At 38.0% G+C, this 26,275-nt stretch overlaps 1 pseudogene; it reads right to left on the bottom strand.

The window, feature by feature from the left end:
• Positions 1–2,168: 2,168 nt before the first annotated feature.
• Positions 2,169–25,945, bottom strand: LOC122470005 (annotated as a pseudogene).
• Between the last annotated feature and the right edge of the window lie 330 nt (positions 25,946–26,275).

Here is a 26,275-nt window from a genome sequence, read left to right as displayed (position 1 = left end):
TAGTGAGCTACTTAGAGGTCTGGCAATTTAACTAGCAGACATGCCCTGAGGCCAAGTAGGGAGTACTTCTATAAATCGCCTATATCTCACCCTTTCCCAATAGTTGGGAGAGAGCTCTTAAGGATTTCCAGTTGTAATGACACCAAATGAATAACAGATTAATCTACTGCCTTAGAACCAAATGTGGTTATGTTTTTGCTCAGTAAATACAGTAAGAAAGAGTAGGACAGTGAATGTGAAGAGTTTAGACTGTAAGCTAGAGTGTTTGTGTTCAGTTCCTATCTCTGTCATGGATTAGCTAGTTGATGTGACCTTGAACAAGTTATTCAGCTTCTCCAAACCTCAGTTTTCTCATCTGTAAAACAGAAATAATAATTCCTACTTCACAGGGTCATTGTAAAGCCTAAATGAAATAATGAATTCAGTGCAAACTGCACAATGCTTGGCAAAAAAGAGAGTCTTCAGGAATTGTTAACCATAATTATTGGGTGGTCAGCAAATAGAAGCAGGCAGACTCCTCTTGTATTTCTTGCCTCCCCAGCTATGTCTAGCTATTGAAAGAAATGCTTAGAATTGAAGCATTGTAAGAGTTTTTAAAAAATTCTTCTGGTTTTATTGAGATAAAATTGATGTGTAACATTATGTAAGTTTAAGGTATACAATGTAATGACTTGATACATGCATATATTGTGACATAGCTACCAAAATGTTAGTTAACATATCCTTTACCTTGCATAATTACCATTTTGTTGTTATAGTGGGAACATTAAAGCTCTACTCTTATAACAACTTTCAAGTGTATAATACAGTATTGTTAACTATAGTCATCATGATATAAAGGATTTTTAAAAATTTTTTTTCAACGTTTATTTTTTATTTTTGGGACAGAAAGAAACAGAGCATGAATGGGGGAGGGGCAGAGAGAAAGGGAGACACAGAATCGGAAACAGGCTCCAGGCTCTGAGCCATCAGCCCAGAGCCTGACGCCGGGCTGGAACTCCTGAACCTCGAGATCGTGACCTGGCTGAAGTCGGACGCTTAACCGACAGCGCCACCCAGGTGCCCCGATATAAAGGATTTTTAAGAACTAGTGCTTGCTACTCAAAGTATGGTCCATAGACCAGCAACACTGCTTGGGAGTTTACTAGAAATGCAGAAATTTAGCATCACCAGGATTTCAGACCTACTGAAATCAGAAGCTGCATTTTTTTTTTTTTTTAATTTTTTTTTTCAACGTTTATTTATTTTTGGGACAGAGAGAGACAGAGCATGAACAGGGGAGGGGCAGAGAGAGAGGGAGACACAGAATCGGAAACAGGCTCCAGGCTCCGAGCCAGCAGCCCAGAGCCCGACGCGGGGCTCAAACTCACGGACCGCGAGATCGTGACCTGGCTGAAGTCGGACGCTTAACCGACTGCGCCACCCAGGCGCCCCAGAAGCTGCATTTTAACAAGGGCCCCTGGTGATTTCTGTAATTGATTGAAGTTTATAAAGCACCACCCTAATGACATAAACAGGATTTTTTGGAAGAAAGAGGGGAGGGGAGGGGAGAGGAAAGGAGGAAGGAAGAAAGGGAGAGAAAGAAAGAAAGAACAAAAGAAAGAAAGGAAGAAAGAAAAGGAAAAGAATGGAGGAAAGGAAGGAAGGAGGAAAGGAAGGAAGGGAGGAAGGAAGGAAAGGAAGAAAGAAGAAGGAAAGAAAGAAGGAAAGAAAAGAAAGAGAAGCCACATACTGTTGAGCATTTTGAGATTGCTGATTGGTCCTAATGTATCAGAATAAAATACCAGAGTAAAAGGCTAGCACAAGGATGAGATGTAGCACAAGCACAGTCATGACTATAGTGTATTTATCATAAGATTTGGTTAAGGTTTATATAATACATTGCTACCTAAAGAGGATATGGTATGCTAGAAAAAAATTTTTTGGAGTCCACTTTCTTTAATATACAAAAAATACAGAGCAAAAAGTTAAATATTTTCACATCTGGTTACACCACTGTCTAGCTTTTTATATTAACTTTACTATTCAAACAGTGGATAGTAGCTGGCATTTTAGGGATTGGGAAAAAGATGAAACAAAACAAAAACCCCAAACACTTCTTCTACCATGTTTATTCTATACTGTGTACAGCTGTGCTCACAGAGCAACTTTCTCCATCATTCAGAAATTCAGTTGTATATAAAATTGAACCTGCCCCAAAGCCAAGGGAGACTAGAAATGATGGGTCTTTATCCCAGGGCATCATCATACAGTTCAAACAATGGTGCAGCTATCAACTGCAGTTTTAGGGACCGCATATAAGGTTTCTTCTTGAAGCTGAACCACAAACAAATTCTTATGCTCCTTAGGTTGTGTAATATGTGCAGAAAGGTCTGGATATTGATGAGATTCAAAATTTGGTTTCTGCCATTTACCAATGCAGTCATCAATGACCTACAGGGCTTGGTATCTCGGCCATTAAGCATTTTAGTCTTTCAACCTCTTCTCCTGGGTTAAGTTTAACACTTCATTTGGTAATTTGAAGAAAGTTGTTCCTAGCTGTAGCAGTAATGCATGGGCCAGCCAATACTCATGCATAATCAGAACCCCTTCTACGACCCTCCTCTTTCTAAGTTTATCAAATTCCTTGCCCATGCAATGAAACCTAGCTACAACAAAGCTATCGTTCTCATAGAGGTACTCTTTTATACCAAAAGTATAATTAGTAAGAGGGTCCAGGTGGATGGGGCACCCCAGGGGGAGGGGCTTGGTTGGCTAGATGTACTTGTTGCCAAACTGGTTGACACCCCACCCCTTTTTGCCCACTCCTCTCCTTTTGTAGCCAGCAGTCTGCAGTTAGGTATCACCATGAACATGCTGGTAATCTCAAGCTGGTGGTGAGCTGAAAGGGAGAGGCCCAGAAACTTTCCCCGTGCTGGCAGTGGTATTCTGCATTCTGCTCAGCAGTGCCACCACCATTAACCCTAGAGCATCAATAATCTTTGATTATAGTAGATGCTCATTAAATATTTATTGATTTATTGATGGACCTTTGCCTGACCCAGTAACAGTGTCAAAATATTGAATTAAATAGCTACTAAGTTGGCATGAGCAATACATTTTTTTCTGCTGATCTGAAAATATTTTTTTTCTGATAATCTTTCCTTTTTTTTCCAGAGACACAGTGAAATCTCTATACTGTGGTATATGCTATTTACTCCCTTTGGCATTTAATGACATTTGTTTGTATTAAAGAATATTATGTGGTGTGTATGGCAAATTCTTAGAAGGTGGAAAAATTACGTTTTTGGTAGTTCCTTTAACATCTACATAATACAATTGAGTTCAAATATTTGTAAAAATGAATGAATATACATCTAAAAGAAAATAATTTTACATTGGAGTGGCTTATGATAGGAACTCCTATTTATAGAAATAAAGATTTCAGTTTATTGAATATTTACTATGTGTTAGGTACTGTGCTAAGTGTATTACCTATGAGGTCTCGTAATTCTCTTAATGACATTATGAAATAGCTGCCTTCATTCTTACTTTACAGATGGTAATACTGGAGCTCAGACAAGTCAGATGACTTTCTCAGGGTCACACCATTAGACATGTCAGAAGTGAGTTCAAAGACATCTGACAACTATGCTATTCCTCTTGTCACATAAGAAGCAAGTGGGATTCTAAGTTTGCATTCTTTGTATTTCCTATGTTGAGAATTCATAGGAAAGACACTACTAGCATTAGACCCTAGCTGAAAAGATCAAAGAAAACTAGAACTCTCCTGGGAGATCCTTTGAAGAAATTTTATTTTCTTCAGTTTTTTTTAAAATTTGGGTTACATATGACCAGTCCCTATGGGCTTTGGGTATCTTTACAAAACCTTTGAAGCCAACACACAGCTTACCAAATGACATTGCGTTAACATTATAACGAAGTGGTCATATTTTACATTAGCAAGGGAGATCAGGTCAAAGCTTAGGCTTTGAACTCTACTTTTTCTAAAATCCTTTCCTGACTCTCTGCCTGCTTTTATTTCTACTTTCTCTCTAGCACGTTCTGGTATTTATTACATATTTGACACAGACATATGGTAGCCTCATGTGACTAGTTACATGGAGAACCCAGATGTCAGCTTTGGTCTCCTTTCTTAAAATCTAGGTTGGCCTGTATTCCTGTTTCCTGCCTTTCTCAAGATTTTCAGCCTTTTGAAGGCAGGTTCTATCATCAAGGTCAGTATCTGGCTCCAGCTTCTTGCCTTCTCTGAATTCCAGATTTACTATCTTTTGTGTTTTCTCTTTGTTTGTTTCCACTGTGGCCTCCCTCTAAGCATGGGTCTTATTCCATTTTTCTCATTTACACAAAAATACCAGTTTTTTGTTTGCTTTTGTTTTTTGCATTTTGCAGACTTTACTGAGAGTTTCAGGAGAGAAATGGAGTCTATATCCTGGCAAAGCAAAATCTTATAATCAAATATTACAGTGTCTCTCATTAAAAGTCCTTCTCCCACTTCTGTAAATTGCTGGACGATTCTTTTTTTCCTTCTCCTTCATTCTCTACCCCCATCCCAACAAAATCCAGTATCTTCCCTCATTTTCTTATGCAAAAAAATTCAGCTCTTGTCTGTTCCTGTTTCTAAATTCAGGTCTTGGCCCTTCTTTGCAAAGCTAGACACTCTCTGTAGAACTTCTTAATTATCAAATTCTTTTGGAAGAATCAAGGACTTATTTTTTCAGTTACTTATTTTTTAGTTACTTATTAATACAAATATAAATTTTCACTCCCCATCTACAGGCAAATTTCCTTAAGCATAAAGACAGAATCCTGCATCTTTGCTACTCCTATAGGAAATTTAAAAGTTGGTTCATTCATACTTGTCTGGCTGAATAGATAAATAAGAAAGAAAAATAGGTATAGACATGAAGTGGGGAAGGAAACAGAGAAACAAGATGGTCTCTTCACTTAACCTGTTGCTTGGGTGAGCCCAGAAATACCGTACAGTTGGAGGCCCTATCCATTGGTCCTTTGTGTTTGGGTGAGGGTTGATAGACAGTAGCTAAATTCCTTTTCTGTCTCAAAATACTTCTTGCTGTCTACCTTTCTTATTGGATTCCTACCTTTCCAGGTTAGTTTCTGTCATCTTTCCTGCTAACTGCATTGCCCTTTAGATATGCATTTCTCTTCTTTTTTAAAATAATAAAAGGGGCGCCTGGGTGGCACAGTCGGTTAAGCGTCCGACTTCAGCCAGGTCACGATCTCGCGGTCCGTGAGTTTGAGCCCCGCGTCGGGCTCTGGGCTGCTGGCTCGGAGCCTGGAGCCTGTTTCCGATTCTGTGTCTCCCTCTCTCTCTGCCCCTCCCCTGTTCATGCTCTGTCTCTCTCTGTCCCAAAAATAAATAAAAAACGTTGAAAAAAAATAATAAAATAAAATAATAAAAAATAATAACAATTATTATAATTGGGCTCCAAGCAATTTTTAGAACTGTTGCTTTTCATAGGTTTGTTTTGTTTTGGTTTGGTTATGAGCAGGGCAAAGGGCATTTATGTTCTAGCTGAAAGGGTAGGATAGATATTGGTCACTCTTTTGAAGACTCTAGACAGAAAAATGTTTATTAAAAGCAAAATATGACCTAGAAGTTATGTGAGATTTTTGATCTCTTTTTAACTTTTTAACACGCAAAATTATGCACACTTTTTCTCTTTTCTGATCACTAGAGGAGACTTGTCTTTTGTTCTCTCATGAAATAATCTTCTCAAAGCTTCCTTTACTCATGAACTTTGCTTTCAGACAACAAATGTATTCAGATTTGCAACTTTGGATAGTCCTCAGTATATGAAAAGTGTACATGGTCTTCTGTGCTATTTCGTTTATTGTGACATTGCAGGTCCTATGTGGGTGTACTGTTCACAAAGAGAAATATTGGGATCATGGGAAGTTGTTTCACAGGTCAGCCAAGCCATAGCATAGTAGTGCTTATGAACTACTCTACTGATGCCTTATTATGAGCTACTGACATAGAATAAAAGGAGAGATTCTTTTAATAAAGATGAAATGCATGGTTCATTGAAGGAAGCAGAAATGTCACCTGCTACTTCAAAATCGAACCATTTGTTTGAACATTTGTGTTGCTTTATTTGCTGCTTATCAAAAGATTTAGATAGGTCTTGCAAAGTCCTTATTGAATTTGGGAGTGTAACCATAGAAAAATAAAGTAAAAACAAACAAGAGTACAGTAAAATTTAAGAGGCAAATTCATATACAGAAGTCTTTGTGATTTCACAAGGAATGATCAAGCAGGCCACGTAGTTGGTGGGGGAACCAAGTAAACCTGGACTAAGAGATAAAGAAGAGCTGATTGCACAGAACCCCAAGTTGTAAAGCTGATATTCAAACTTTACAATCTTTAGGTACTATTCTCTGGTTTCCTCCAGGTGGTTTGTTAATGCCTAATCAGGAAGCTTTGGACTTAAGTATTTCTTGTATGCATTCAAGAGGCTATTGGTAAAATAATTGCACTTTCCCCCCTATTTTTCCTAGAAACAAAAGAAATGGACTTATATTCATATGAGTGAATTAGGTTTACTAGATGCTAAACTTCTTAAGATAAGGATTTGGGCTTTATTTATTTTTTAAAATTCCCCTCACACTTAGCCCAGTGATGGGCACCAGATAGATAATAATATATATTTTGTGTTTGTTTTCATTTGTTGTTGTTAAACATAAAGAGAACTGACTGACAGTTTGATTAACATGAACGGAGAGCTACCGAAAAGTAGGCAGATTCTCATTAGTCTGAGATTGTTTAGGTAGGTGCTATATGAAGTCTGTGGAAACAGCCAAATGACCATTCAAACTCTTTTCGCATCTAAAGAATCCGCTAGTCAATCTAAATACTTATGATAAACTGTGTAATAGGAGGAAACAATCATAAAATGACCCTTTTCCAATTGCTTCAGAGACAAGCAAATTAACACTTTGTCACAGACCCATTTATTTTAATTGTTCTCTCCTAGGTAATATCAAAAAGTCAACATGGGTAGAGGAAACAGAAAAACAAAACAAAACAAAACAATTTGTTCCTCATTAAATGTTAGAAAAGTCCAAGATAAACCTATTTAAAATTGATCTGATAAGCCCTGAGAACTGTGATGCACTGATGTGTTTTCCTCCGCTAATGGTCTTCAGCTAATATTTATCCATTGCTTTGAGTAACCATTAATCTCTTGTGTTGAGAAACTCCACAAATGCAATTTCTAGGACATTTAACCTTTCCACGTTTGCTGTCTCTTGAGTTTGGGTGACTCGGTTGTGGTGTATACTCAATTTCATTTAGTTTTCTTGGGTCCCAATTGCCAAGATAATAGCACCAACTCCATTTAAAATTAGTCTTTCTTCTTCCACAACACAGTGATATGTTCCCGAGGTATAATGAAGTTAAATTCATTTTGCCTTCCCATACTTACATTCTTATCCATTACTACCTTCTCTTCCCTGCAATGCATTCCCTGCTATTTTTCTCTTCTATAATTTGACATCAGGAATGGCCACACAGGAAACAGCTGAGCAGTGTAAATGCCTTTCTAATGATCTCAAAGCTTCACCACAAGCTTAATAATATTAATGTCCTTGGTTCAATCTTCAGTGGTTTTATTTTTATTCTTTTTTTTTTTTGTAGTTTGTTGCTGCTGAAAAATTCTCATAAGTTTAAATATGCAGTGAACTTAAGTTCACTTTTTAACCTAAGGATGTCAGATCCACCTTTTCTCTCTTCCCTCTTCTCTTTTCTGTTTCTAGTTACCCCAGTCTGGGCCTGACAAGTAAAGCTTTTGAAAAAATGACCACGGTTCTGAACAAAGCCTGTTGTTGCAGGCAATTGTTGAAATATCAAGGGTATTGCGTCCTCCATTACTTAAGCTCTCATTTGTGGTTTTCATGGTTTTGAGGAATGTTTATGGCTGACAGTCCTTTCTTTACAGCTCTATCCTTCAAGCTCCGGCTGATACTGCTGAGAATGACCGCTTGAGTGACTGATAAAATGTCAAGATGCCATTATTTCCAAGAGAGTGTTTGGGAGCAATAAGATCTGTTTCAATTTATCTCATACACCTGAATTTAAGTCTTCAGATTTAACTTCATTGGCTGCTACAACCAAATTGTCTCCGGGTTTTTGAGAGAGGAGCCATCATGGAATGCAAAGAGGGTTATAATGATGGTCACGCCATGACATTTGTGTTGTATTTCACTGTGCACATTGGTGCAATATTTTGGACTTAATTAATACTCTCCAGGAACCTCAGTTTATGGATGGCAATAACCATATTTTAGACCATGTGAAATACTGCAACAAAAATTCAATTCATAAGGCAGATGGCAAAGCCTAGTTTGAAGAACAACAAAACAGGAAGATTTACAGTGAGTTTCAGAACTCTTCAACTGGAATCCAGCCACTGCCAAAGCTCTGTTATTTCACTGGAGGGTAACAATCTGTGAGGGTCATTAGTGTCCTCATAAAAACTGAGATTAAAAAGTAGTCAAATGAAATGAATAAATAGTTGAGGCTTTTTCTGTGAAACAGAAGTGGAGTTGTTTAAAAAGCAAGATTTCCAAATGTTTAGAAAAATCATTCTGTAGTCATTTGTTTTCAACCTGGAATGTACTAAAGTAGTAATTTTTAATGGAATGACAAGGATCTTGTTACATTCTCAAGTGTGCAGTATACAAGAAAACATTTCATAAGCAGGTGTATTTTCTCCCTGTCTCTTTCAGAGCTAAGAACTCACTGTGGAAACAGTTATGATGGAGAAGAAGGGCTAATGAACAGAATGCTAGTAACACCACTGCCCAGTTACCTTGGTGTTTTTGATTTTGGCACTGCCGCAAGCGCCATATAAAATAAAGAATGGTTCATATAGGTTTTAATCAGATGAAGCAGAAAGTTTATAAATAGTTTAGATGCCCTTTAAGGTTTCTGAGACTAGCTAGGGAAGGCTACTGAGGTGGAGATTCGACAACCCACAGACCCAGGAAGCAACCTGCCTCTGCCTGAGTGCTAAAGAAAATGGTACGTTGAAATGAATTTTTAAAAATTAAAGTGAGAGCCATGCAACATCATAGGATTTTAATTGTTTCAGAATAGACTTCCATCAGTGCTTGCGTGCGTGCGTGTGTGTGTGCCCATGCATGTATGGAACTTGTAGCAGTTATTCACATTAATATTTCTTCTATTCTAAAAATCACAACTCTGTTTAGTTACTATAAACCTTATTGAGTGGGGAGGGAAGAGTGGGATAGAGCAATGATTTACATTTCCATTTTCTGAGACCAGAGATTTTGGAAGGATCAGAGACATTAAGTATATGTAAGATAGCTAGAAATTTCTTACAACGATGATTTGTATCACGTCAACTCTAGTGTGGACCATCCTACCTCTAACCATTGCCCCTAGCCAATTGGCCAAGACAATACAAGTACCTTATGAAGAGTTAGAAATTCAGATGTTACTCTTATAAATGTACTCTAGACCAGAGCTCCCCCTTGATGTGTACCTTTGCAACCTGAAGTACTGTGAATGGGTTATAGATGTGCTGAGATAATGATCCCGTAGCCTTCTTGGTGGCCAAGCAGGCCTGAGGTGCCCCCAGATGGTTGCCTTTAGCTATGATTGGCCTTTACAGATAATCCTATTGTTGCATAAAAATGTGTCCACTTTCTCTGTTGTCATCATATGTACATAGTTGCGAAGAACTGCTCCAGACCTCAATTTCCTATGAAATGAGGGAGATTGGACAAATTGATTCTCATGGTCCATTCCATCGCTGTAATTCTGTGAGCATATATCAGCCTGTGTTAAAATACCCAGCACACCCTGTTCCTTTAGCCATAGTTCCTTCAGCCACAGAGGCCCATAAAAATTGAATTAAAAAACATGGAAAAATGTAGTAGAGTATATTTCATGTACTGGAAATCTACTACCTGATTTTTATTGGACTCTGTGCACAAGAGGCAATCCTTGTTTTCGGGGTAGCAAAGGAGCCCATGGAACTATAACATGATCTATTATTTAAAAATATTGTTATATTAAAAGACCTATGACATACCTCTGTGATCTATCCAGTCTTCTGCCTCTTCTATCTTATTTGTTGGTTTTGGCCATCCCCAGTGGTTAGCTAGATGAGCTCCCACTCTATGCAGAGAAGAACTTGCAAGGGGAAAAATAATTATTGGCTCATTTCGTTAGTCACCATGAGTGAGTATGTGAGGAAAAGGAGGAAGACAATGGAACTGGCTGACTCCTACATGTTCTATAGCAGTCCCTTTATAAGAAATCAAAATTAATTATTTGCTGAAAATGATGCAATGATTTTCTTCTAGATTCAGGGTACTGGAGAAAATCATCTTTGTCTTCATTTTACTTTTAGTTACATTTCAGAATTCTACATGAGGTTTGCAATCATCTTCTGACATCTTCAAGATCCTGTGTATTCCCTTAGAGAGACATCGTTCTTTATAGATCTCATAGACAAAGACCAAGTAAAATAACATCATTTCACTCTACAAAACTTCATGTTAGCACACAATTACTTCTGAAGTCTGCCTTGACTGATTAGAATAAAGTTGGTAATTCAATCCTTTATATATAGCTCCAATATGTTTTAATTACTCTGTGTTCCTTAATATATCTTTTTCTAAGGTAAAGGACATAATGCTTATGAAACAGCTTAGACAAAAGACTTTATTATCATTTAGTTAACTAGACTATAAGTACAAGAAAATACTATATTAACTTATTCAATATTTTTTCCTCATTTTGCCATCATGCCTATTTCCTTTAAATGCTATTTTATAATTATTTAATGTGTCTTTGTTTATAAATATAGTAAGGGCAAGGGCAAGCTCAAGACTCCTACAAACTGCCTGGTCAAGTATTTATAACTATGTTCTGTTTCCTTACCATATGCAATGAAAAGGAGAAGCAAGTGTGTTCACTGCCCATCTAACCCACAATGGTACATTTGAGAAAACAAGGTCAACATTTATAAAACAATCTTAGAAAAATATGAGAAATAATTGATAAAGTTCTAAAGTACCCTAAACGTTTGGTATCATGGAAGCTTGAGAAGACATGATTACTTGCAGATAGCTGTGAGTTTGGGGGATCAGGGGAGACCTCTCTGAAGTTGGTGCTAAGCTGGTCTTTAGCAGAGGAATAGGATTCATATTTACAGAAGGGGAAAGCGTGCATGAGTAAATACTTTTCTTAAAAATACCATTACATGGGATGCCTGGGTGGCTCAGTCAGTGGAGTACCCGACTCTTGATTTTGGCTCAGGTCATGATCCCAGGGTCATGGGATCAAGTGTGGAGTCATACTCCGTGCTGAGCAGGGAGCCTGCTTAAGATTTTCTCCCCAGACCCTCTACCTCTGCCCCTCTCCCCTGCTAATGCTCTCTCTCTCAAATAAAAAAAAAAAAATACCATGACACATTGTTGCTACCCAAATTTCCACTCTTTATATCAGAACAATGTCTTTACAAATTGCTACACATTCATAACTTTTTTTGAAAAGAATATTAATAACAGTAGTATGGTATACATGAATATACTATGCCACCAGAATGTGAATGAAGCATCAGTTAAAGTCAGCAAATACTTTCAAGCACTCACTATATATAAGTGTCAGCACTACATGTTATGAAAAATATAAAGATATAATATAAAAATGGAGTACTTGATCACTTTATTAAAGAGAAAATAATCTAGGAGGTTGGAAATATCATTTTAATATAATGGAGAAAGTGAGGAATCAGTTAACTTGAATTTAATGTCAACATTTCCCGATTTGTTGTTAGAACATAGGGGAAACCTCTTACCCTTCCGAGGTTTTAGTTTTCCTTCTTACAAGTGCAGGAGTTGGATTAGACTAATTCTCTTTCCCATGATCATGGCCACTGCCCTTGGGCAATTTCTTGCCATCTCTAGGATGTACTATTACCACAGATTCTTAATTGAACTCTGTTTCCAGACTTGCTCTCCTCTTGTCTTACCCTCCATATATATGCCAAGAAAATAAATTATAGCTCTGATCTGACCCTGGCATTCACCTTGCCACTCTTAAGTCTCTCTTTAGGGTCTTTGTAGGGGCAAAATCCCAGTTCTTTACCATGGTACAGGAGGCTGTCTGTAATCTGTCTCTAATATATGCCCTTTTTCTTCAGTCTTCTAGCCACTCTAAAATTTCTGGTTTGCATCTAGGTAATACCGAAGTACTGGTAGCTTCCCAGAAGTACCATATTGCCTCTCACGACTGGGAAGTTTGTTTGTGTGTGTGGTCCTTTTTATAGGGAACATCCTTCCTTTTTTCTTCAAGCTGAGCTCATGTATTTTCTAACTCCTTGCCTTCCTGCCATCCGTTCTCAGTGTTTCTATGAAGCTCCACAATCACCGAGCCTCCATTTTGTCTATATCTGTCACCCCTTCAGTCATTAATTTCTTTTAAGTTGGGCACTGCATTCACTTTTTCTTGGAACATAGGAGGCACTCAATAAATACTCTGGAATGAATGAAGAGTGTGTATTCTATATCCTATGATAGTGGAAACTCATAGAATACAGATATGGAAAAATTATTATGAGCCTAGAATGGAAAGAGAAGTTAGTGTTAGGGTAGAGGGAGTGAATTAGCCAACTTTTGATGAGTGGGATTTTTATTTATTTTTTATTATTTTATTTTATTTTTATTAAAAACATTTTTTTTAACATTTATTCATTTTTGAGAGACAGAGTATGAGTGGGGGAAGAGTCAGGAAGCAAGGGAGACACATAATCTGAAGCAGGCTCCAGGCTCTGAGCTGTCAGCACAGAGCCTGACATAGCACTTGAACCAGGAACTGTGAGATCATGACTTGAGCCGAAGTTAGACGCTGAACCGACTGAGTCACCCAGGCACCCCATGAGTGAAATTTTTAAAAGGCAAAAATAAGGAGGAATAAAATTCCAAGCAGTTGGTGCAGTTGGTGGTGTGCTTGGGTGGCTCAGTTGGTTGAGCATCCAACTCTTGATTTTGGCTCAGGTCATCATCCCAGGGGCGTTGTATTGAGCCTCACATCGGTCCCATGCTCAGCGTGGAGCTTTCTTGGGTCTCTCTCTCTCTCTCTCTCTCTCTCTCTCTCTCTCTCTCCCTGTCTCTGCCTCTCCTTCTTCCCTGCTCTTGCTCTCTCTCTCTTAAAAAAAATTAAAAAATTCTTAAAAAAGAATTTCAAGCATTTGGAACAGATATGAGAGAAAGGATGTTTAGGGAGTTTGACTTATTCTGAAGCATTCCCAAACTTAGTGGTTTAAAAAACAACTTCTTGTTTTCTGTCGTGGTTCTGTGGGGTAACCAGGCTCTCCTAAGGAGTTTTTGTTAGGGTATCTAAAGCAGTTGTCTTCAGAGAATAGCTGGGACCAGATCATCTGAAGGCTCAACTGAACTGGAAGTCCAAATGGCTGGCATTTGTGTCTCAGTACCCTCCAAGAGCCTATCTATCAGAGTAGCATAGACTTTTTACAGAAGCTGCAAGAGGCAGGAGTTGGAACTTGATGGCTCAGTTAAGGATTATGACAAGAAGAATCACGACATCACTTTGACCTATTCTATCAATCAAAACTTTCAAAGGGTTCATCCAGATTCAAGGGGGGTGGAGAATAGACTCCACCTTTCAGGGGCAAGAAGAATACATTCTGCAGAAAAACACATGAGATAGGAGACATTGCTGCAGCCCTCTTGGAAAATATACTCTACCACAGGCTTTTTTCCCCTGAGAATAGTAAGGGGTGTGTGTAGGCTGCAGAGAGGGGAATATGGGCTCTTACACAGTAAGGAAAGTTAGCTTGAGTCCAGAGAGCTTTGAGTGCACAATCTCATTAAAGTTTTAATAAAAGGTGTGCCGTTCTATCAGTAGGTAGTTCATGGGGTTTTTCATTCTTCTGGAGTAGTTGCTCTCTTTCAACCCTCCGGAAACTTTTTGTTTTAATATGGCTTTGTTCTACATTGACCTATTTTGCTGAAATTGTATACCTTATGATAGGATATCAAGATGTCTCTTTATTTCTTATTTTTAACACAGTCATTCATCTTGAGACAAAATGGAAGCTGAGCAAACTTATCAAAGAGGAATATCTTCTGTATGTTTGATAGATTTTGGTGAAATTTAGTACACATGTAGGGGTTGTAGAAATAACAGATTGCATTGGGGGATGGCTACAGTTCACTGAACTGCTAGGGTAGCTGCCTTTGAATACTTTCCAAAAAATCGCTTGCAGTAATTGATGCCCTGGGAGAAGCTAATGTATTGGCAGAGGGAATAGAAATTTAAGAAAACTATGTAGTGATTTGGTCGATGACATAGCCAGACTATATAAATTTAGACACAACTGCCATTTTAGTGAAAATAGGTTTTTGGGTTTTTTCTCCCCCCCCCTCCCCCGCCAAAGCTTCTAAATAATTATATCTCTACTTCAGGGTGCTTAGATAGGTACAGCTTCTGGGTCCAAGAAATCTTAGGAAGATTTTCAAAAAGCCAGAGCACTCTAAGTAACAGCCCATCTGTCCCCTAATTTTAGAGTATTTTTTTAAAAAGAAAGATCTCTTTAATTTTTATTGCCCACCTCTAAAATATAATGCAAATGACTCAGCAGGCTACCCTGGTAGATGATAAACAAATGTTACTTGCTAATTTCCTGTTCTATTGCCTAACTTATCTACACAAGTAATGGCAGTACCACAGAAAATGCTATCACTGTGTTGAACTTTAGTGTCATGTCAATGAGCACACTGAGAGGCTTTCTAGGAAATAGTCTTATGAAAACCATTAATGCTTTCATAATGTGAATGTGTTTTTTAAAAAAGATGTTCGCTGCATGACAGGGTTTTTCTGTAAGGACTCTGTTCTTAGTACCAGAAGAATCAATTTCTTCTGTGAACCTGGCTTGGGTTTTATCTTCCAAACATTAAGTGATGTAACTGCTAGCTTCCCCACCTTTTTTTTTTATTGTAGTTCTCTTGGAAGCTTGGAGACAAATTTGTGTTCCATTTCCAGTATGTGCTCTGTATTATACTATGTACACTTTTGAATTCTACTTTAAATCCTTTAGGGACAACCAGGTACAAAACAAATAATCAATCACATAGTGAATTTATCTCAAGTTGATTGATCCAGGATTCATTTGCTGTAACAGTTGATTAACCCTACATATGGACATCAACCTCACAGAGTTCTGGAAAATTAAGAAGTTGCAATCCCCTTCTTTGATTCATGCAAGTTAATTCATCTTTCAAGTGAAGTAAAATAGAAATGTTTGGCTAGACTTCACCCTAAATAATGTGTGGTGATGGTGATGGTTTAGGAAACAGCCAATAGTTTAAAAAATTGTTTGGGGATGTACTTAGAGTTTCTGGCTTCTCCACATGGGGACTTTACTTCCAAATTGACTTTAGTTGGCAAATATTATAGAAAGCTTAATTATAACAGGGGCTCTGAATTACTTTTCTGTTCATTGACAGAATGTCTACACCAGCCCTACATTTTTTATGGATTGTCTCACATATCTCTCCTGTTGAGGCTGTCAGAGAAATCTGTGAGATGTGAGGCCAAGAACGGTGTCCTCGGCTAAATATGTGCAAAGGGAAGGGGGTGAGTTTTGATGGCACATATATTTATTTTTTGCTCCATTGGCTGATATAAATGAGGAAAAAGTCTAGATTAAAGAGAATAGGCCCTCTTAATAAAACACTGAAACTTGGATACCAAAACATAGTACTCTTTCCAGAGTGTTCACGTCTTTATTTGTAAAATGTATAAAGTATTCCCGTTGTTTAGCCTATGGTTTTATGCACATTGTAAAAGCAACAAATAACAATTTATGATGGAAATAAACCACGTTTGTGGTTCACTACCACCCAAACTGTGATGACACTGACTCTCAATCTCTTTGACTTTGGATTCAGAACACAGTGACAAATGCTACCCAGCTGTCTGTCAGAAATAAATTTCTGGATTAAATCAACAGAGCTTCAACTCAATCCGGACAAAATTGTGGCAATGTTGACAGTATAAGGGCATGACTCTGAGGAACTCATCTGAAATGAATCCTATCAGAGACTCATGCAGTAACATTTCAGAGAACCAAGAAAGTGCAAGTGAGTTTGGGTTCGTTTTCTGGATAAGCAAGTGAAGACACTCCCTCCCCACTTCAAACCTGTGTTCCATAATAGGGAACATGTATTGTTCTTTGTGGCAATCCTTTGTGTGCAGGACATGAGTAGAACTTTGAATCAATTAATTACTCAAACAATGACTAAGCTGTAAGTGCCTATCAGTGCATAATAATTATCTCAGTGACAGATGCAAATATGCAGAAGACACTATTCTTCCCTTTGACGAGCTTAACATCTACTTGGGAAGATGGTCTATGGGCATAAAATAGAAGCAAATTAAAATGGTTTGGGGAGGAAGTTTCAGAGAAGTTTAAAAACAGGAGAGGAAAAACCTGATAAGGCAAATTTATGCCTCACAGAAGAGAAAGTGGATTTTTCACACCCTTGCCCTCTCTCCTTTGGTTCACCGGTGGTGAGTGACTATTTACCTCTGAACTTCTTGTGAAATAAGCAATAAATAGTACCCTTAAAATCTGAGTCACTTTTAGTTGGGTATTCTGTTATTTGCAGATGAAAGTGTCCTGCCATGAAAACCAGCTATTCTGGATTTAAACTCATGAAAGTTCTGATGTATTCTGGCTTGTGTAAAATCATCTAAAACATTCCCTTGGGATGTTGCCATTTTTCAAATACTTTGTTCTTTGACCCAGTTAGAGCATATATTTACTAATTCATAAAATACACTTTTATTGAATTATCTTCCATGAGATAGGCCCCATGCTGGGCACTAGAAATTTAAAGATTAATGAGATGTCCTTCCATTTACAGAGCTCACAAGCTACTGGGTGGCTGGGTGGAGAGGTGAGGGGGGTGGTGAGAAGAGACACAGAAACAACTAATTTTAATGAATTGCCCTAAGTTCTGATATAATTATAAGGTGCTTTGTGGAATGAAAGAGAGAGAAGTGGAATGGGAAGGACTTCCTAAGAGAAAGTTTCTCCAGGATATTTTAGGACGTCTTTTTAATGATGGGAGTTGTAGACACCATGGCAGGATGGAGCCATCATTTGACGGCCATCCTTTTCTCTGAGACCAGAGAAATTATGAGCTATGAGCTACAAGGATCTGGTCCCATCTCTGCCATTCACTTACTCTGTAACCGTGGTAGTCACTCCTGTTCTTGAGCTCTTCTTCCCTCCCTTCTAAAGGGAAGGTCATTAAGCCATCATTTGGGTACAGGTGTGAGGCTAGCCTGAAGAAAAGGAGGGATGACTAAAAGGGTGTTCCTAGTGACAGAAAGAGGGCAACTGGGTGTGGAGTATGAGCAGTAGGCTCAGGAAAATTGCAAGGAGAAGAAATAAGCCAACTAAAACAATAATGAGAAAGGCCAACAGAGTTTGCCATGTGCCAGGCCTCAACTCTTTACTTCTATTAACAAATTTTGTCTTCACAATAATCTTTTATGATACACTGTTCATATCCTCATATGAATGAGACCCAGGGATATTAAATATCTTACCCCAAGTCACACATTAATTATTATAACCTAAGCAAATGGGCTGCATTGTAACCTAAGTGCTTGTAACACTTTTCTGCATTATGAGCTCTGGTTGATTTATACCATGAAGGAAATGAGACTGTGAATGAAACAAAAGATAAATTCCAATTGCAAAATTAAGGATGGCAGAGGGAAAAAGACACTGTTGTGATGTTCTTGAGCATCTAGCCTCATTTGTAATCTCTAAGCAATCTGAAGATCAAGGTAAAGTAACTACATAGAACTGAAACATGTTTAGGCTAATGAAAATAATTTGACTATGAGAATAAAGTAATGAATCATTTCAGATTTCATTCTACTATACCTTCGAAGGGTAGGGGTGGAATGAAGGAAATAGTCTAGGTGAAGAAAGATGGTAAACTGAATTAATGAATTTGCAGTGGAGATAGAGAGAAGTGAATGGGTTTGGGTTACAGAGGAAGGAAAAGCACAGGATTTGGTGATTGAAGTGGGAGGAGGGTAAAAGGAAAAAAAGGAGAAAAGTGGGGATGACTACCAGGTTTCTGCCTCAGGTAAGTGGATAGATGGTCTTATCTTTTACGGAGATAAATTATGAATATGGAAGAGGCGCATATTTGGGGAAGTGGAATAATGAGTTTATTTTTTTGACATGTTGAATTTGAAATGCCTCTAGGATGTTCAAATGGAAGTGTTCACTATATGATTCTGGAGCTCAGGAGAAGGATATGGCTGGACTGTGAAAATCATCAGCACACAGGAACTTCTGGAGTCATAGGAATAGATGAATTCTCCCAGGAAGACAAAGTAAAATGAGAAGGGAAATGAAAACACAACCCAAATATTTAAAGTGCAGTAAAAGAATGTAAGTCTTTGAAGAAATGGCTAGAGAGGTAAAACAAAAAAACAAAGAATGGGGTTTTCAAAGAAGCCAAGGAGAGTGGGCACAAGGGTTTCAGTAGAATGGAAACCACGTTCGCCACTGCAGAGAGGCCAGGTACTGCATCTACTGACCTTTGGAAGAATAGATTTACTGGAGCAGTGGGGTAAGGAGGGGCTGGAAGGGGAGAGGAAGTGAAGACAATGGTTGTGGGCAACACTTTAAAGTACTGACTGGCGAAGTAAGAGAGAGGGAGATGTCTGGATGGAACAGACTTTAGGCATATTTAATGTTGACTAGAAGGAGCCGGTAGCAAGGGAACTTTTAGAGACAGAGAACACAGGGGGAGTATTCTGAATAATGAGAAAACAGTTGTGAAATAAACAACATCGACAAGTAAAAAAACAAGTTATTTTTATATATGCCTCTGTATCCAGACACCAACAGGGACTTCTGTCTAGAACTGCTTTCCTGGGTACCCCCGAAGGACTTGTAGGAATGGTGTATCCGTATGCTTAGGAAACATAGTTTCTCTCTCTGAAGAAGATCAGAGAGCCAATATGCTCCCCAATATATTTATGGTCTTCACTGTGGGAGTGAAGGGGGTTGGGAGAAACCTTCTACAAAGATGAGCACAGGTAAGAAATAAATCAATATGAGCAAAGGTGGTTTATTAGCAATTATGACTAAAACAATAAGCACTATCAGATTTAATGAGTCTGGTCAGGCAAACCTTGGGTCTGTGAAGTAAATTGTAGTTTTTTTGGCAACAAGAAAATAGCCCAGTGGGCTGTGTATGTAAAGATGGCTTGGGGGGGAAAACAAACAAAAAGAAGAAAAACAACAACAACCCAGCCCACTGGCCCTGGGATGGAACACTAATTCCTGAGTGGCTATAGTATCTATTTTTAAGAGAAGAATGCTAACTACTCCTTTTCTCTCATTTGTTCATTCAAGCCAACATTTAATTTCGCCCCTGTCTATATGCCAAGCACTGTATTGGGTTCTGAAGGACTCAAAAATTAATAAAGCCCCATTCTTATTTTCATGGGGTCACAGTTTCCTGGGAAAGTTAGACATAAAGATAGTCCTTGTGGAATGTGGTAATTGCTATCTGTTAAAAAAAAAAAAAAAGTATGTAGAAGGAACCATGGGTGCCTAATCCTTCCTCGGCTAAAGGAAAACTTCAGATGAGAGTCAAAAGATCTCCCCTTTTTTTGAAACTACAGAAATAAATGAGTCTATTTCAGCCATCCTTTTTCATAAAGGCATTTTTTCCATACTTAAAATACTTACATATCTTTTATCTTGATGAGAAGCTCCTTACCCCATTTATACTTGCTAAGCATGTTGGCATGAATGTATTTAAAGTTTATTTATTTATTCTGACAGAGAAAGAGAGAGCAGGGGAAGGGGCAGAGAGAGAGGGAGAGAGAATCCCAAGCAGGCTCTACACTGTCAGCACAGAGCCTGTTGGGGGGCCTGAACCCATAAACTGTGAGATCATGACCTGAGCTGAAACGAAGAGTCAGACACTTAACCAACTGAGCCACCCAGGTGCCCCGGCATGAATGTATTTATAAAAGGATCACAGAATTCCATTGCTGGATGAGACTTGAGCAATCATTCTAATCACCATACTGTCAATTGAAGAGTCCACCATTATTCAAGCTGTTATCCATATAAATCACTCATTACCACTCTAAAATGGTTATTCTCACTTATTGTGTAGTGTTTTTTACTTACACACATATGTATTTGTATAGTTACTGAAGTAAAAATACAATATTTTTCTACTACTATTTAGCATTAAATTAGATTTTTTTCCATCTTATTACAGTTTATGTACTTTTGATTTGAATGGCTGCATGATAGCTTGTTGTCTCGATCTACCTTAAGATACTAGATAATTCCTGTAATTTGGGGCATGCACAACCACTCCACTTTATAGATAAAGAAACTGAGGCCAGTTAAGGTAACTTCCTGCTTTGGGTCTCTGCCAATACTTTCTTTATGCCATGTTGTCACTTTTATATGGAAGATGAGAGTTTTAGCTGATTCAAAATTATTGTCAAAAAGTCCTGTGAGCTTGGTTTCCTTAATGCTGGTGTATCATTTGGTATTTGTAAAATATCAAATCATAATGAAAAGCAGGTGCCTGCTGAAAATTGAGGAGACTGGTCAACAGACAAGGGAATATGGGTCACTTTTTCCTCTGATCTGACAGGAGCTGCTTTTGCCATGTTGGACAGATTCCGAAGAGATCCTGTACTCTCATCCATGCATGTGAATGGACAACATGAGCTTGCTTCATGCCTCAGGTATTTAAAGCAGTAGCAGGTTTCTAAAGAGCTGGGATAAATGTGGGTAAGACTAACATAGGTGGAAGCTAGTAGAATAGGTCACTCATTGGAAGTTGTTTTAGGAGGGCATGTCTTGGAGAAAGAGAACACTACCATGGGGGAAAGGACGGTCTTGGAAACTTAGATACGGAGCTATTTAAGGGAGGTAGGAGAGGCCCATCAGACCTCTCAAATACTAGAGTGTTGGTCCCGGAAGGGATATTAGAGACCATTTTAATTCATCAAATACCTAATTAGATAACGGGTTGAACTAAAACTCAAATATCATAATGTCAAATTGAATGTGTTGTCCATCAGAGGATGAATAATACCAGTGACAAATTTTTTCCTCCTTCAATTATTAAGCATTTTCACATACAATTCCAACTTCCTTTTTAAAAACTCTAGTCACTTTAAAATACGTGTTTTAAAGTATAGTCCAGTTAAATAGACTAGCAGTATCTTCATTCAGTAACACCTGTCTACACCCTACTTCTAAAAATGCTGATCTAATTGGGTCAGGGTTGAAGGAACATAACAGATAAAAGTTAGAAGCAGGAGGAAAGGACTGGTAAATGTGTTCCCCTTCTAGCATCCCAAAGGATGTGTGCAAGTAAAATGACAGAATCATAGAATTTTAGTTTTATAATTACTGTCAGAAAGCATGTTATTTACCATTTTTATTTTATAGATTGAAAAACTGAATCTTAGCTTGTTCAGGTTTTTCAAGAGCTTATTAATGGCAACATAAGTTCATGCTTTCTTTTTGACTTTAGTGCTTTCTGTCAACTAATGAAATAATTATTGTTACTATTGTTGCCACGAAGTAGGATGAATATCACTGTGTACGAAAGAAGTAGGAAACATGTTACTATCCTTAAGACTTTTACCAATTTGGATTGCATAGACAGAAATACAGTATAGACTCAAGAACTTGATCCTGCATTCATTGGTGAATCTGAGAGAAGCTCATAGAGGGTTGATTTGGAAGAAGTGGACCTTGAGGAGGTGGGACCTGATCTAGCCCCTAAAGGATTCAATTTGAACTGGCAGGTGGTAGTTGAGGGAGAGTGTGCATTTCAGGCAATATTAGCATGCCACAGGAAGACCCAGTGACTGCAAAGACATTCATTGCATTCTTTATAATAGTTTTAATATTCTCATTTTAATCCATGTGAATAACTTTGGGCAAGTTACTTAGTTACTCTTGTCCTCTTTTTCTTTAGCAGCAAGGAGGGAATAACAAAGCAGGGCTGCATTACAGGGAAACCAGGAGGCATCGTGAATATGAAGCATTATAAAGAGTTTTATTCACATAAAGGGGAAGGAGAATATGCTCCACAAAATTCTACAGCCAGAATTTCAAAGCATCATTGTTGCCTAATGACGGTTTTAGCTTTGCCCTCAGTGAATATATAGTTGGAGTTTTGCAACTGAAAAATATCTTTGTTATGTTTTGCCGGGATCAAAGCACACATAAAGCCTGATCAAATGGAAAAAAAGGCACAAGATACAGGCGAGCGCCTCAGCATGACAAAGAGCGGCCCTCAGGTTTTTGCTAATGCCCTACCCGGTTCAAATGTTCTGAAACCTTTGTAAGCAGAGACTGAAAATCCAACAAAATTACCATATATGTATCTTATCCAAAACAGTTGCTCATGCCTTACTGGAGATCAGAGTTACCACAGATAGAAAGACCTGAGCCATTCTCTCCAACAGGGTGTGAGTCCAGGCTGCCAGGGAAGAAATATTTGTTTGAAAAAAAGTGAAACTGGAAAAACTGAGAAGATTTTAAGAGAGGGTGAAGATGAGGAAATCAGTTAAAGTAAGAATGAGTCAGTGTAAGGAAATCCAGATTTTTCAATCTTAGGTATACAATGGACTCCTTAAGAAAAGGATGCTTTATAAACAGAAAGAAGTATCTTATGAGTAATTTATCAATTGTTTGCCTATAAATGAGAGTTGTAATGAGAACCAAAGAAAGTTTTCTTAGAATGAGTGAGATTGGTGTTTTAACACTGGATAGAGGGACAGCCTGTTCTCCTAGGCTGTAGTTTCTAAGGGCACCCATACACACTGAAGTTACCTTTTGTCAGATTCGAGACAGAAGTGAAAGCAGAAGTTGTTACCATTCATTCTGTACATTCCTACGAAACCTGGAGAATCATATTGTGATGCATACTTCTAGCATTATTGGCATCTTATCTTCTTCTTTAAAGAACTAATTAATGTCTGATTCTTAATTTTGACTTCCTGAACTTTCTCTTTTTTTTTTTTTTTCAACAATTCACTTAAGATCTTCTAGGGTCATCATGTATTTTTTTCCTGCTTAAAGGACAATTCTTTGGGATCTTGAAGTCCTTTTGCTACACATATGGGCTATATACAATAGGACAGACGGAAAAGTAGGAAATTCAGCTCAGAAAGGATAAGTGGTTCTTGAGCTCAAAACAAAAAAGTGAAACAAAACCCACCTAATTTGATTGTCTATTTTTTTTGCTCACTGGAATGACTATTTTTGTAACAGGATTCAACTGTATTGTAAACTTCTAAGGCAAATTTTTTTATGCTTTCATTTTATTTCTTATCCCCACCTCAATATTTAGGATAAAGTCTTATCCTTAGAAAATGCTCAATAAATATAAATTAATTGAATGATTATTTGCTTATCAAATTGACGGGTTAGTCAATATGCCATTGACATTGCTTGACTTCTGAGAACATTTGGGGGTTTTCAATGGAGACACAGGGAGGCCTTCAGCGGACATGCCATATTTATCTTCATCTCCCTTATACGGGTTAACCTCATGCTCTGCTCAGTGATTCCTGTAGGTAGACGCTCCATTTCTGTTTATTGAATAAAAAAGTTTCTATTGTAGAGCAATAGCTCCTCAATTAAGTTTTGTTATGAGAACTTGTACCACCAGATTAAATTTAAAAACAACACCAAATTGTTGCTATATGACCTGGCCTTTCAGAACTGAGAATCTAATATAATAATAAAAGGTTATTTCCTTCAGGGTGTATTATCTCTCTAGCCAGATGCTCATTGTTACATGCATGACAAGCTCCTTAGAGCTAAAATGTTCTCCCTTATGTGGATGGAGGAAAAAAATGAAAACCACTTACCTGGTCAACATTATTTCATAGGGTGCTGAGGAATAAATCAGGCTTGGCATGACCTTCATTGAAATTTCAGATTTATTTACAGAGGTTTGTGCTGATCGCTTTATCTACTGGAGGCTCGGTTTCCCCTTGGTGACTCATAAGTAATGTGGTCCACGCGAACCCGTGTAAATAGAGCTAATATTTCAAGGGAGGTCATGCTATATACTCTTCCCCTGAGAATAGATGATGGCTGACTGCTGGGCTGATGCGAAATTTATCTTCGTGAAGGAGGAGAGGGAGTGTGTGGTCTAGAGGGCAGTATCCAGGGTTTGTGAACCCAAAGAGGGGCTGAGATACGCTGGGTCCAAGTGTTTGTGTTGTGTGTTTCTACTTATGGGCAAAGATTAACAAAGGAAAACAAAATAACTCACTCAAGTCAAGGCTTCAGTAGTCTACAAAGTCATCATTGATTTTTCTCACTTTATTTATATTCATTTTTTGCCTCTGAACCACTAAATCCAGTGGTCTCCAAAGAAGAGTTTGGACTCACCAGTGAATAGGTCTGTAGCCTGGTTGCCTCTATCATTTCCATTTCTTTTCCTTTATTCTACTTTCAGTCTCTCACCATGTCTCTTTTTCCCTGCCTTCTAATGTTTTCCGCTGGGATTTGTTGCACATGGTAGCTTCTATTCCCTAATTCTACATAGACCTCTACAATCAACAGCCTCCTAGTTTACCATCCAGAGACTTCTCCATACATATGGAGAGATACCCACCCAGCTACTTGCAAGTATGAGGTGAATGTAAGGCTTTTGGAAAATGAAGACAAGCTTCTCTCCATAAAATGTGTAAAATACAAAATCCTGTGCTCTAAGATTTCTTACATCTGCTTTGTAACATATGATTGTATTAAACCTTATAAATGTTATTAAGATGTCTAGTAGTAAGTCAGATAATTGTATAAGAGATAATCAAGAAATACACATTAAGGGTACTCTATGACCTTAGTGTGAGATAAGGGTCTTATCCTCATGTAGGTTACAATGTGTTTGGGTAAACAAGACTAACACTCTGGGGCGGGGGCGGGGGGATACTGAAAAAACACAAGTCTGTATAGAATTTTCTGTGTGGTATGGGTTTAAGTGACATTCTATATACGTATGTGGTCATGCCACTCTTCTTAAAATCATCCTGAGGGATAAAATCCACACCCCTTTACAGTTCTTGGATCCATAAGAGCTTTGCAACCTGGCCCCAGTTCATCCAACCATGTCTCCATGCCAAGAAACTGTGTTCCAGCTTCACTAAACACATCTAAACTACTATTATATTTATTCAGGGATGAAAAAGCTGACGATAAATAACTTGTATAAGATCATAAGGCATATTAGTTATAGTCACTTGACATGTAAGGTCCTTTCCAAATGTATTACCTTATTACCTTTATCTTCTTTCAGCTTGGGTGTCTTCCACTACTGTGTCTGACTGGCAAATATCAGTGTCTGAAATCGTCCCAGAGCTGAATGAGTTATTTCTTCTTCTGAGCTCATATAGCACTTGCTTCTACTTCGTTGCATTTTAAGTCATCTCTTTAACACTCTCCCCCACAGGACCATGAGCTTTTTGAGGGCAAATGCTGTGTTTTATTCACTGCGGATTCCCCAGTGCCTAGCACCAGAATGTTTTATGGGTGTTTTAAAGGTGAGTAAATTCTCAGAAAGTGGCAGCATGATCTGCTAAATGAGTAGAGAATGCAGCCACCTCATGAGATCTAAGAGCTACTAAATAGAACCTTCACATTAAAATATCCCCCCTCATCCTGCCTCTGTCACAAGAGAATCCACACATACCTCTTGGGGCTGAGGTTGCTATGGTCCTGATCCCGTGACCCGGGGCAAATCACTTACCCTTGTGTTTATTGTAGTATCTTGTATTGTCTTTATCTGCATCATTTTCAGCAATAGCAGCAACAAGGCACATGTCTATAGGGTCTTATGCCAGGTATTGTGGGTACAGACAGTCATAAAACCTGTCTTTGCCTTGGAGAATCTAATATAATAGTAGAAAATAGAAACAAATGTTATATAATAGCACAGACCTTTCCATGTAATACACCCATCTCAGAACACTTTAAAAATGAGAAGTGCTATGGATAAAAGGTGCTATATCCACTTTTTGGAGATTTTTCATGTGCAGTAACAGGATAGAAGCTTTTTGAAGTTTTGTGATAGAAATATCTATTTAATATTTTTAATATCTTTGTACTATCTCTTTTTTATTGAGATATAATTACATACAGCAACATATACG

The sequence above is a fragment of the Prionailurus bengalensis genome, chromosome D3 (genome assembly GCF_016509475.1).
Source record: "Prionailurus bengalensis isolate Pbe53 chromosome D3, Fcat_Pben_1.1_paternal_pri, whole genome shotgun sequence".
In the NCBI taxonomy this organism is placed as follows: domain Eukaryota; kingdom Metazoa; phylum Chordata; class Mammalia; order Carnivora; family Felidae; genus Prionailurus; species Prionailurus bengalensis.
Note: the sequence above shows the minus strand (reverse complement) of the source record. Positions and strands in the feature narration are given on the sequence as shown.